Source organism: Ambystoma mexicanum, chromosome 6q (assembly GCF_040938575.1).
Source record: "Ambystoma mexicanum isolate Mex_15411 chromosome 6q, UKY_AmexF1_1, whole genome shotgun sequence".
NCBI classification, from domain to species: Eukaryota; Metazoa; Chordata; class Amphibia; order Caudata; family Ambystomatidae; genus Ambystoma; species Ambystoma mexicanum.
The window spans coordinates 362,872,099-362,886,055 of record NC_090937.1 but is presented as its reverse complement, the minus strand read 5'-3'; positions in this window follow the sequence as shown (position 1 = coordinate 362,886,055).

The following is a 13,957-nucleotide window of genomic DNA, read 5'->3' as shown; positions in this document are numbered from 1 at the left end:
GATGTGCAATTGTCATGAGAAAAATAACAAAGATTTTTAAGAGATTAAATAGGCTGCCTATACCAAGTCTCTCATGCTCCTTTAAATGTGACTATGGGGCCCATGGAGGATATGTTAACTTATTATGGAACAATACTAAGAGACTCCCTGGTATTCAATCCATATGTAGACATCTCAACCGTTTTATCCTGCATTATTCAATTATTCATGTTCGTACTTTTGAATGGGAGGTCATGTTGACAATTAGATGTCCGCTGTCCTTCATTGGGTTCACATTATTAACATCAGTTGTTAAAAGGTAAAAACACGGTTTTCCACATGTATGAGCAGAAGTGTTCCAAATGGTAATAAAGGTTCTCCTGTCCTGCAAAACAGGTTCACATTCGTTCACATTCTTTCCACATGCATGAGCAGAAGTGTTCCAAATGGTAATAAACGTTCTCCCCGACTAGGTAACTTATTTGTATTGTCTACATATCACGCAACCTAGGTGTCAAGGTTGCATCCTTCTCCCCTGCACCTTAAAACACATCCTCAGTTACACTCATTTTCCTTTCCATATCTACTATGCCTAATTCGTATTTGACTTAGGGTGTGCTTGTGGTGTCTGTAGTTCTTCTCACTGTCTCCTTAGGCCTTCCAGAGATGGGCACTCAAGTTGGCCTTTACTGAATTCTTCCCTGTCAGGACCACCTTCTACTAACAAGTCATTTAGTTCAGGATGGTCATTAGGGTCAAATACTTCAGGTATCGCCGCCTCCTCGTCAGGTCTGGGCGATTGACCAACTTCCTCCACTGCAGTGGTAGGTGAGTTTGGGGGAATATTTTCTTTCCCTCGTTTTGGTTTTCTGACTCCTTTAGCCTTGGGTTTCCCCTTGGTTTGAGACCTTGTGCAGGGTCTGTCGGCAGTGTCTCCCACGAGCCCTAACGCTCAGAGATCGTTGCCCAACTAGATCTTTCCTGGGCCGTTCCTCTTAATGCTCACTGGAACCCTGACTGCTGTACCATTGATAGTAAGATTTACAGGTATTACTGGAAACATGCGAGGTGGGCCGTCAGCCAACTACGTGGGCATCAGAGTAGCTCTGGCAACTTCCTCTGAGTCTCCCAAGGTAGAATCCACTACAGTTCGACTGCACCCACTATCCCTAAGAGCTGGAGTATCTACTCCTTTGATCAGCACACTGGCCCTCATTACGATACTGGCGCTAAACCATGGCCATATTAGCACCATGGTTGGTGCCGGTATCGTAACGAGTCCGCCAATGTTCAATGGGGAATTACCACCCCATTCCAAGGTTGGCGGGGCGGTAATTCCCCATTGAACATTGGCCCTTCCCCATTCCCATTTTTGCCCCATAGGGCTCAATGGGACTGGGGAAGGCGCTAAGTACGGTACCGCAAATTGCGGTACCGTACTTAGCACCAAGGTCCCTTTGCGGGTCCCTACTTTAACGGCTGCTCTAGACCAGCCGTTCAGGTCGGGTCCCGCAAAGGGACCTCGTAGTAAGGCGCTAATGGGTTAACGGCACCGTTAACCCATTAGCGCCAGGGTCGTAATGAGGCCCACTGTCTTTAAAGTAGTGCTTGGTATTATCTGGAATCCTAGCATAAGCCTCTGTGACTTTAGGCTCCCAGGAATTCAGGAAAACTAAAACTACCTCAGCTTCTATCCCACTGTGGAAGGAGTCTGAGGAGAAGGATGCTCCTGTAATCTCTTCTTCCTCGTAGGAGGAGAAGGCCAGATTAGCAGAGTGGACTCCCAAAGGTTTAACCTTACACCGGGGATCCCCCTTCACGTGGTCAGTTGCTCCACAAGCAAAACAAGATCCATTGGGTCTATTTTCATAGGGAGGCTTATTATAACCAGAGTTCTGTTTCGGAGGCTGACCTCCACTACCCTGTGAGTTCTCTTGTGTCTTACCCTTATTTTTCTTTTTGTGGCCCTTTTGAGAAGAAGATGTATCAGTTTCTCCACCCTCCTTATCTTTGGACTTTTTCCCTTCCTCCTGCTTACCAGGCTGAGTCTTGTCCTTATGGGACACTCGATGTGACACCCACAAATCTGCTGCAATGGCAAGCTTCTTTGGATCTATCTCCTTAGAATCTGCCAAATGCTGCTTAAGCTCAGGGGAAGAAGATGCAAACATATGTTCTAGCATGTTTAACAAAGGTAGCGGGCGCCCCTCTCTCGCAAGAACAGACATGATAACCTGTTCAGTGGTTATTAACCACTTGAGAGTTCGCAGCCACTGCTTTTACCCACTGTGCCTTTCACAGATGGGAAATATCCATTTGCATATCAGTCTTTGTCCTGCCCAGGGGCAGTCCAGCACCGAAATACAATGGCAATTCCAATCTGAACGAGAGTACCACCAGCAACCCCATACACGTGTTTCACCCTTGTTGGGGATCATCAGTGAGGTGAAGCTGATGCCTCTCTAAGCACAGTGAGAGGGAGACCACGTCTGGTTGCCCCCAGGAGACCTAGGGTTACCAATCCCAGGTTCCTTAAAAAATAGTTTAACAAAGGTAGCGGGCGCCCCTCTCTCGCAAGAACAGACATGATAACCTGTTCAGTGGTTATTAACCACTTGAGAGTTCGCAGCCACTGCTTTTACCCACTGTGCCTTTCACAGATGGGAAATATCCATTTGCATATCAGTCTTTGTCCTGCCCAGGGGCAGTCCAGCACCGAAATACAATGGCAATTCCAATCTGAACGAGAGTACCACCAGCAACCCCATACACGTGTTTCACCCTTGTTGGGGATCATCAGTGAGGTTCTAGCATGACAAGACTTATCATACCTTCAAAGGTAGAAACCTTATAACCTTCGACCCAGCCAGTCAAGTTTTTTTAAGGATTCGGTTACATAAGATACCCAAGTACCACCTTCTTTTTTCTTATGCTCTCGGAATCGTTTTAAATATTGGGCAGGAGTCTTTCCAAACTTTAAAATGAGTGTTTGCTTCAACATTGCAAAATCTGCTCGCTCAGCCTTTGACATTTCCATAATGGCACTGCAGCCAGAATGGGGCAGTCTGCTGAGTAACCAGTCAATTTTATCAGCATTGTCAACTTGTTGAACTTCACATGCATACTCAAATGTATTCAGCCAGTCCATAATGTCATTCTTTTCCTCATACACACTGAGCAGATCTTTTGGAAACCGTGGATGAGAGGAGGCCCCAGACCCATGTCCAGGACCCTTGGATCCATTGGCAACTTGAAGCTTGGCCAGTTCTGTTTAAGGGCATGTCAGTTTCCCCGTAAGAATGGAGCGAAAGAGTGCGGCGGAAGGCTGCGCTTCTCCGGCAAAGTCTAGATCATGGTGCAAAACAACAGCAAAAAGTGTGGGGGTTGCCACATGGAAGGAAAATTACCTACAATTATGAAATCTTTCCTAACACATGACCATACACAGCACCAGGTGTCAAGGTTTCAGCACTGGCATGATGCTCCGAACCTTACGGGGTACTTTGCCCTGCCCTATTGGGCTGTTCTGTAAGCTACACATAGATCATGCGTACATGGGGTAAAGATGCAAAGGGTCCCAATATTTGATTGCTGTGGTCTGCCCTTTTTCACGGTGGGTTGAGGTTGGACCTTGTGCACACCCTGATGCCTAATGTGCAGCCAAATTCCTTGTCCATGAAGTTTTCCCTAATGGGGTGTGTGCTATGTGCTAAGGTCTGACAATTGCACACATTTTTTCTATGAGCTCTTTAAAGAGATCACAGCACTACTTGCCATTGAGCAGCAGATGTGTTCAATTTACCACCCCAGGAAAACAGTCATGTGGAGAGTATGAACGGCCTTCTCAAGAGCAAACTATCTAATCTTTGCACCACATTGAAGAAGAACTGAATGCACTGTTGCCTTTTGCCCTCTTCAATTTACGCACACAGCCCAGCAAGGACCATCATTTATCACCCCATAAGGTGGTTACTGGTTGGTGCATGAGCACCCCCATTTCACTTGTCAGGAGGGCATCAGATGCCCATAGGGTGGTAGCGGTCTTAGGTGAAGAATTTAAAGAGTATTTGACTACCCTAACACGTGAAATTAAATGTGTCTCCCAACAGATTGCACTGCCCCAAACAGAAGACAGACTGGACACTGCAAACACAAAAGCAACAGGCCCCCCGTTCGCTGCTGCCTGGAGAACTCATTTACGTAAGGAGTTTTGTCCATAACTGGAACAACCCCAGATTCCTATTGCTATAGGATACACCTTTCTGACATCTGAAGGGCACCTCCAAACATTGCATAAACACCTTAAAGACACCTGATATTGCTCATTTACCTCAGTATTTAAGTAGGTGTCCAGATCACGAAACCAGTTATAAGATCTTTCTCTTCTTCTCCCCATGTCTCTCTCTCTCTCTCTCTCCCTCACTCTTTCATTCTTAACTCTCTCTGTATCTCTCTTTCTCTCTCTCTCTCTCTCATTACTCTCTCATTCTCTCTCTCCCTCTCATCCTTTTTTACTCCCATCCTTTTGTGTACATTATTTTTCCTTCCCTTGTAGGTGAGACGACGATGGAACCAGTATCTTCAAATACTTCTGTGTATACTGGGAAAAATGTTAGTTATGAAATTGACCCTGGATGTTCCAATTCATATATGTGTGGCATGCATTTTGCTGCAGGACTATTTACCATTTTAATGCTCCTGCTGGGAATCTATTGATGAGCATCATTTATATAAAAGAGGGGGGAGGAGGAGGTGCACTTACAAACCCCACACACATTACTGTAAACATGCATAACAACAGTGATGATCGTAATAACAATGATAATAGATCAACAAATACCCCTGTACATATGAGGATGACTGTGGGAGCGATATTAGAACATTTTTTCCCATTTGTTTTAAAAAATATTTTTCATAAAAATAACCATTTATGATGATATTAGCACTAGAAGTGTTGTGAGTAAACCCATTGGGCCACACAGAAGAATGAAATGGCAAGCACAAAGGGTGAAGTTCGACACATACCACGAGCTAGGCCTTGATGCTATTGAAGATGACACCCTGAGATGACTAACAGTTGGTATGTGGATATTGCCGTAGGGAGACAAACAGCAAATGGTAGCTGCTTCGTGTGTTCACTAATCCCACATGCGTCCGGGGCACCCAAAGTATTAATACCACAAGAAGTACCAATCACAGAGGCACGGTGCGTGGTTCATCTTGTGCTATTTATGGTTAAAAACACCTTCCAGGCACACAGAGTGCCACTAGAGCTCATCGATTCAGGTCCCCTGCAATGTAACAATAATCCGAGAGATATTAAATGCCTGCAGAAACCATATTTTGTGATCCAAGGACTTAAATATATAAACAGTAAATGACAAGAGACCATGCTCAGCTGTTTGGCAAAAAGGCCTCTTGAGGTATGAAGAGGAACTCCGACTCGAGTGCAAGCAACCTGCGCACAGATTTGCATAGAGCACATCAAAAAGTTGACATCGATTGCAGCGATGGAAAAACCAGTGAAAGTGCACCCAGAAGAAACATATGAACTTTGCTTCCATAGTGAATTAACTATTTTTATCGGCTCTAACGAACGATGCAACAGGAACTTCCTAAACCCAGACCTGAAGAACGGCACGCAGCTGTGATGGATTACTACTGGGTCTGCGGCCAACAATCATACTTGCACCGCCCGCCATCATGGAGGGGTTATTGTTCGCTGATAATGCTGCACTCAGCACTACTAGTAATCCCAGAAGAACATTTGCAAAGGGGGGCCAATACCCGATACAGCCCCAACCGTCTCTCCTGCGCTTGACAAACAGAATCCGTTGCCATTGCCAGAGTTTCACATGATACCCAGAAGAGGACAGTGCGAAAAGCTGCGGTGGAAGAAGAGATCGAGTTATCTAGAGACTCATCCACTTTGCTTGCTGAAATCCCTGATGAATATAGACTTTTCAGCTCAGCGGAAACCTTCTTTGCCTCCCTATTGTTATCCGGCATGCAAGCAGTGGCCAATGCAAAATGGCTGCAAATTATACACTGGGAGCTGGTCTAGTTGGCAAATGACACTGAGCATGAGTTCAATATAATAAAGTTCTGCTGCGTGCCATGAGGCTGATGACGATGCATAACCGTTATGTCCTCGATATACTAATGGCTGTGGAAGAAGGTGTGTGCTGAACAATTGGGGATTCCGGCTACACATTTGTACCTCCCAAAGACGCAGAGAATGAGTAATTATCCCACATTGGGCACTTTGAAACACAATTTACTTGTTGTACAAGCGCCTAAGAAATGTACAATAAATATAAACATAAACATAATTGCAGCAGTAAATGGTCTAGGAGTTCATATGAACAAAGAAGGAGGAATACAAGAAAATGACTGGTTTGATGTTGCATTTGATTGGGCCCCTTCTTGGCTGGGCACCATCGTGAAGATGCTGGTTCCTGTCATACAGTTCATCTTGGTCATCTACTGTACCTGTCAAATGGGGCTCCGGTGTTGTGCCAAAGCAGTGCCAAGTAGTGCAATGAACATTGTGTCAATTGGGGTTTCAAAGGTACCTTGCAATACAAAAGATAGTGAAATACAAACTGACTACGCATTCCCTCACATGATTCCCATCCCCTATGGAGATGAAGTATACCAATGTTGAGACATCATTTACTGGACGCTCAACACACGGTCACAGTCTTTTCAGGCCATCGTAATCTACTGGCCTTCAAGACCATGAAATGTACCACAGCCAGACAAGCACGTTGGCACTTGTTCTTCTCGCAATTCGATTTCACGATTACCTTCCGTCCGGCCAGTCTGCATGCCAAAGAAGAGGCTCTTGTTAGGGCGAATTCTCAAAATGTGCTAATTTCCCTTACCTTTTGAGACCCGCAGCAACTTTGCTGGATTTCTAGGATTTTATTTTTTACCTTTTTTCCCACTCTTCCATGTATTTTGTGTGTGTTTTACTTTTGTGTTCTTTGGTTATGGAGTTTTAAAACAACTCCAGTGGCATCATCTTTTTCTGTCTGTCACACAGCACCTTCAGTCAGTGGCACAGGGGTGTCTTTCAGACTCCCCAAGGTTTAAATGCCTTCTCTGGGACTGACGACCATCTCCCAGAGCATGTAAATTGGCTTTACTAGTTTTTTTTAAATGTACTGACCAAGCACACACTATCTTCTTATAGAGTGCTGGAGGAGTTGCCTAGCTCTACCTGAGTCAAAATACTCATTTAACAGTAACATGTTACCCTTTCCTACTTTAAATGGCTGGTGGCAGTGGTTTAGATCAACTACCGTGATTTTTCCCAACCGCTAACAACGGTAGCTAAAAATCGGGTCAGCCATGTTTTTCAATATGGCGCCCAAGACCTATCAGTAAAAACAGACTCTGGTCATCTTTTTTCGCCATTTCTGTTAGGAAAAGTCCTTCTTGTGTTTGTCTCTGGGCGCCAAACCAGGTTTGGTCCCTTTACCCATTGGCCTTTGGCAGCTTCAGTGCTGAAGCCCTCCTATGGCGCCAGGGTGTCTGGGGTGGACAGCATGTGAGGGAGGTGGCCAAAGCTCCCTGTGCTCAGTCTCCTAGGAGACCTGAATGCACTCTGGCGTGATTGGCCGGCTGGCTGTCCGTCAAGGACAACCCCACTGCTGTGTGAGTAACAGCCAGGCTGGAATGAATGGGGGAAAACTGTTTCAAAGCAGGTCTCTGGGACTTGGAAAGCAGAGTCGACCACTGGAACGAAAGAACCAAAGAGGAGAGGAAGGAAGAGGACCGCTGCAACTCCTGGATGGCCGGTGAAGCCCTGCTGCAGGTCTGAATTGCCTGAAACTCTGACGAAAGAGAAGCCCTTCAAGGTTAACTTCTTCCCCTGAGTTTGGTGGGAACAACCAACTTAGAAGCCACCTGGACACCGTCCTATTGTGGTCGAATTTTCATCAGAGTGCTCTTCAAAACGGGATAGCCAGAGGGAAGGAAACCAGCTTGTAGACTTTAAGGCACTCACACCTTAAACCGACGTCTTGCTACAGCTTTTGGCCTCTTCCCTAGGCAGTGCAGGAACCTCCCGATGTCCTCCTTTTTGTACCCACGACTGAAGCTCAGGAACAGCGAGATCTGCTCGAACTGCCAGGAACAACTGCCTCCGCTACAGCTTTCTTCATTGACAAGGTACTGTGCAAACGCGGCCCGGACATTTTTTCGGCCATCGAGAAAGTGCGTGAAACTTTCCTCAACTACGAAGGCTTGTCCTTCCCTAAACATTCGTCAAAATTTTCGCCTAGCCCAATCCTTTAAAACTCTGTGGCAAAGACTTAACCGTTATATACCAGAACTGTGCTATCCTATACAAAAGACTCTGAACCATTGACTTTGGCCCAGGCCTGTTGAGAAGAATTGCTGGTTGTATTTAACTGAAACCCTTTGCCCTGCCTATGAATGTATTTGGGCTGTCTATTCTTATAACCTTGTCTTATCCCTCCTTTATTAAGTATCTGGAGTGCCATTTTGCTCACACTTCATTTTGGAGCTAAACTTGTTCAGTTACTTGTTGGATTTTTGTGGTGTATTAGTGTGTGATATTGAACTGCTTATGCTAGAGTAATGTTTTCTAACTGACTGAGTAAACAGATGTATATTCTTGTACCAAGAAACCTTGAGTAAGTGTATATTTGAATCACTGTATTTGTTGGTAGTTTGTGTAACTTGTTCTACTGCTCACTTAAACTCTTCAGATAAGTCTGGCTGCTCAGCCATTTCTACCACTTTACTGTGTAGTACAGGCTTGTACCAAAGGTGAAATTGTGCTTATACTTGTAGTCCTAATTGCATATAGTGTTCCCAAAGGGTACTGCATGTGATTCTGCCTAACAGCTCTCTCCCACCTGGACGTCAACCTACCCTTGGTAAAAACTGCTTCTCCTTTTGTTCTCTCTAATCAAGCTATTTGCAGTTGTACCCCACAACCAACACTCCAAACATGTATCCAGGATTGGGTTGCTCTTGGGCCTTCCGAGATACAGGACCTGAACCTACATGTTGTTAACAGGCTTCCATATGTACAGGGTAGGATCTACATTCACTGCTGGCGAGGCACAATCTCGTGCTCTGCTCTGGTCCCACAATTCTTTATTTGCTGCACACCTTGGCAGACAGAAGTCTATAGAACTCCTGCACAGATGGTGTTGGTGGCCTTCAATGCTATGTGACCTGGTCAACTACGTCTCCTCCTGTGCTATCTGCGCGCAGTGCAAAACCTCACCTGGCCAATCTGTGTGTCTGTTACACCCTCTTCAAGTTCCACATAAACCATGGCACATGATTTCTATGGAATTCTATAGTGGAACTGCCCCCATTGCGGGGCTTTGACACGATCTGGGTGGTTGTTGACTATTTTACCAAGATGGCGCTTGTCATGGCCTTCCTTCAGCTCTTACCTTGGCAGAACTCTTTCTTAGAAATGTCTTCTGCTTCTTTGGTCTACCATCTGTCATTATCACTGATCAGAATTCTCAATTCACCTCCCATTTCTGGAAAGCTCTGTGTGCCTCGTTCCTTATTGAAGACAGATTTTCCAGTGCCTACCACCCACAGACCGATGGACAACCAGAATAAGTGAATGCAACACTAGAACAATACTTACGTTGTCTATGCATACAGCATCAGAACACCTGCTTGATGGTCTTGCAGACTGCTGAGTTTGCCTACACCAATTCTTTTCATTCTTCGACCAAGGTCTCTCCTTTTTATGCCCTATACAGCCAACACGCCAGGCTGTTTCCCTTAGACCTGTCTGTTCCTTCAGACAATCCAGCTACCCGGGCTTGTGTTCAGGACCTGGTATCTGTGCACAAAGACATCAGGAGACACCTCATACAGGAGCAGGAACACACCAATCAGTTTGCAGATCTATGTCGATCCCCGGACCCGGACTACCAGGTTGGCATGCTCGTCTGGTTGTCCTTCAAGAATCTTAAGATCCCTGGCAAGAAATCACTGCTTCCCCATTATATTGGGCCTTTTGCCATATCCAATCTCATCAATCTGGTGGCTGTTCGGCTGGATCTCCCTTCTCGTTGGCGGGTGGACCCTGTTTTTCATGTGTACCTTCTTAAACCTTGTTTGCCTGCCACTTGGTTGCCTTCTCTCCCTGCTTCAGTGCTGGTTCAGGGTTCTGAGGAATATGAGGTCACTGCTATACTGGACATGCAGTTGCGTGCTGGTGTTCCCTACTACCTGGTGAACTGGAAGGTGTATGGCCCGGAGGACAGGACATTGGAACCCCTTGACAATATCCATGCCCTGAGTTTGTGCTTTCATGAGCTTTCACTATTCAATCTGCTCGCTGGTCTAGTGCCCATGTCACCCATCCACATCTTTCTCGAAGGGTGCTTTTGCCCCATTGCTTCCCTCTCACGGCATCTCCTTTTTTCCAACGTTGGAATTTGTCAGGGAAACGTTTCAAGCTTGCGGTTCATTCACACCCTTTTGCTATGCTGCGTTCCTCTATGTCGTGCAGCAGCTACCGTCGCAGTCATGTGACTATTGGCTCCACCCCGCGGTATGGCTCGCACCCTTCACAGCTGCACTTCCACCTCCGTTAGACGCCGCTTCTGATTAAAGTCTTTACTTGTGCTTACGGTTTGTATTTTTCCTGAAGTTCTGACCTTGCCTTACCTTACGGACTGCCTTTGCCTTGTGTTTTTGCTGGGAACTTGCCTGCACGTTGAACGGACCTTCTGCCTGCCCTATGGAATGCCTTTGCCTTGTGTTTTTGCTGTAAACTTGCCCGCTCGTTGATTAATCCGTTGCATGCCTTATAGATCGCTGCTGCCTTATGATTTATGATTTTGTTCTGGAAATGCTCATACAGCAAAACGAACCCTCTGCTTGCTTAAGGACTGCCTCTGTCTTGCTGCTTTCCTATCATCCATCAGGGAAACCATTTCATACTGTTAACAACTCCAAGAGACTATTTGGGACTGCCAATTCGTTCTGTGCACTAATATTGGATGCCTTGCTGCTAACTCAAGTGCACCATCCCACCACTAGCGTGTCACTAGTGTGGCTCGAGTTTTCGTCCAATGCTAATTAACCCTTCCTCTCTTTGTTTCACCTTGTGGATTGACTGGAACCCTGCCTATGACCGGAGTACCTTTAGTATTCTCATTGGGTAAGAAAACTGGGCCATTACTTGTCTTTTCCTTTCCAAATTAGTAGAGCTTGTGTGTAATATTTCCTTATCTCACCGGCTCTTAGATTCCTGAGGGTAATAAAAACAACCTATAGCAGACAGCCCTCGTTGCCCGCATCAGTAGGTTAGTTATTTCCCATAGTGTTATATTACTCCTGGTTTTTGAGGCCTCGCTCTAATGATATTCCTTTTCTTGCAGCCTGGCACTACTGGCAGTGTTTCTGGTGTTCTTTCCCGCTCTTTCAGGTAGAGGGAGTGTATCATTGGAAAGAACTCCCTCAAGTAAGGAAACCTGGGCCGGGGTCAGTCAAGGTTACCCGACGCTGCAGGTTTTCCTTCGTCACCTCCTATTCCGCCATAGGATGAGTACTGACATGCAGCCAGTGGATGTCTCATAAGTGCAGAGAGAAGGGACTGTAGGGTTGTAGAAATAGACCCTTAAGTGATGTGGACCGCGGACGCATTGCAAGGCAACTGGTCATGCAGAAGCCTGGGCCCGAGTTCCGAGGGTGACCAGGTGACCAGTGCACGGAGCAGTCAGGTTCATCAGCACGGAAGAGGAAGAGAGAAAGCGGAAGCGAAAAGGAAGGTCTTGAGTGGCTTCTGGAACTGGAGGTGGTTTTGCTCAAGTTTGAGAGAGGCAGGGAGGGTGTTCCAGAGGGAGGCCCCAGCCATGGAGGTAGATCTGCCCCCAACTCTCTTCTTGGAGAAGAGTCTGACCCTCAGAGAGTTGAAGGTGGATGAGCGAAGAGCTCGATAAGGAAGATGTTTTGGAAGAGAAAGTTGGAGGTAGAGTGGTCCCAGGCCCCAGAAAGCCTTGTGAATGATGCAGAGGGTCTTGAACTTTATCCTTGCAGCCACGGGGAGCCAGTGAAGAGATTTCAGAGCTAGAAAGATACTATCCCTAGTCTCGCAGTCCTGTTCTGTTTAAGTTGTAAAGGTTGAAGAGTAGAGGCAGGAGGATTTAGAAAGAGTCTGTTGCAATTGTCCAGCCTAGAAAGGACCAGAATCTGGAGACAGTGAGCTTCTAGGGGAAAGTGAGAAAAGTAAGAATACTTCTGAGGAGTTGCAGCTAATAATTCGACTTCTTAGAGACATCAGAGATGTGAGGAGAGAAGGAGAGGGTGGAGTTGAAGATGACACCAAGGTTCTTAGCTTCACAGGAAGGAGCAGGAAGAAGGCCCAGAGTGGGCGGCCAGAGAGAGAGAGGAAAGGAGGGAGCAGGTGTCCAAATGAGTCTTACTAACATTAAGGCAGAGATCATTGGTGGCACACCATTCCTGAATTGCGGCCAGGCAGTCAGGTATGAGAGAAGAAGCAGAGGTGGCTGAGGGGAGCCTGAAAGAGAGCTGACTGAGTATCATCTGCAAAACATTGGGAATTGGAGCGGAAAGAAGTGATGCATTGGGCAATAGGTGCCAGCTTGTGGTTGAAGAGCCAGGGAGAGAGGTTAGACCCCTGGGGAACACTACAAGTAGAGAGAGAGATATATGAGAGGAAAGACCCTAGTTGGACTTAAGAGGGCCAGTCGGTGAGAAAGGAGTATAACCAGGCCAGGGCCTGATCAGTAATGCCAAGGTTGTCCCGGAGACAATTGAGCAGGATGGCATGGTTGACTGTGTCAAAAGCAGAGGATAGATCAAGGAGATTGAGGACAGAAGGAAGATTAGAGTCAAGATTGAAGAGCAAGTCTTCACATGTGTTCAGGAGAGCAGTGTCTGTTCTTCTGGCAGCTCTGATACCAGACTGGAGGTCATGGAGGCAACCAATAGATTCGGTATGCAGATTAAGCTGGGAGATGGCCAGCTTTTCCAAGAGTTTTCCCGGGAAAGGAGTGATGGAGATCGGGCGATAGTTAGCCGGAGAGGAAGGATCAGCTGAGGGCTTCTTTAGAAGGGTGTGCACAAGAAAGTGCTTAAGGGGGGAGGAGAAAGTTCCAGTGGCAAAGGAGTGATTGCAGAAACCAGCCAAAGCTGGAGCAAGGGTGTCGATGTGGTCCTTGATAGTTCTGGATGAGCAGGGGAGAACCTGCTTTGATGAGACTTTCATAGATTGGACTTGTCTAGAAACATCGTCACGGGTGAAGAGGGGAAAGGAGGAGAAAGGAGGAGGAGGGACGGCCTCAGATGGGACAGGAGTTGTAGAGGAGGAGGAAGAGGAGGTAGAGGATGAGAGGGTGGACAGGATGTCCTGAGGTTTAGTAGTGAAATGAGAGGCCAAGGCCGTGCAGAGGGCCTGGGAGGGAACAGGAGAGGTAGAGACTGCAGCAGGATTGGCCAGCTCCTTTCAGATTTTGAAAAGTTCAGCCAAGTTGTTAGATGCCACAGAGATGCAGGCTTGGATATGTGCTCTCTCCTTAAGGAGGACAGAGAGTCTGTACTGCCTTTGGAGCAAGCGGCAGGCCAGTTTGTCAGGGGGTGCGCCCGAGGGCCTCCACTTCCTCTCGGCGAGGTGAGGTCGGAATCGTTCCAAGAGTTGCACTTGGATTGGGCTTCAAGTATATCCTCATGACAAGGGCAAGGACATCCAGAGTGTTAGAGATAGAGAGATGAAGGTTAGAGAGGGCTGTGTCAGGGTGTGAGTCAGCCAAAAGTGCCAGAGGAGTAGAGAAAATAGTGGAAAAAGCCTCAACTGACACATGCTTCATGGGTCAGATGACCGAGAAGGTAGGTGGCAGTGCAGGAGTCTGCTTGACCTGCAGGGAAGAGAGAGGTAGGAAGAAAGGAGAAAGTGATGAATCCAAGAGAGAGGAGTGGAGAGAGGGTTAGAGAAGGGGAG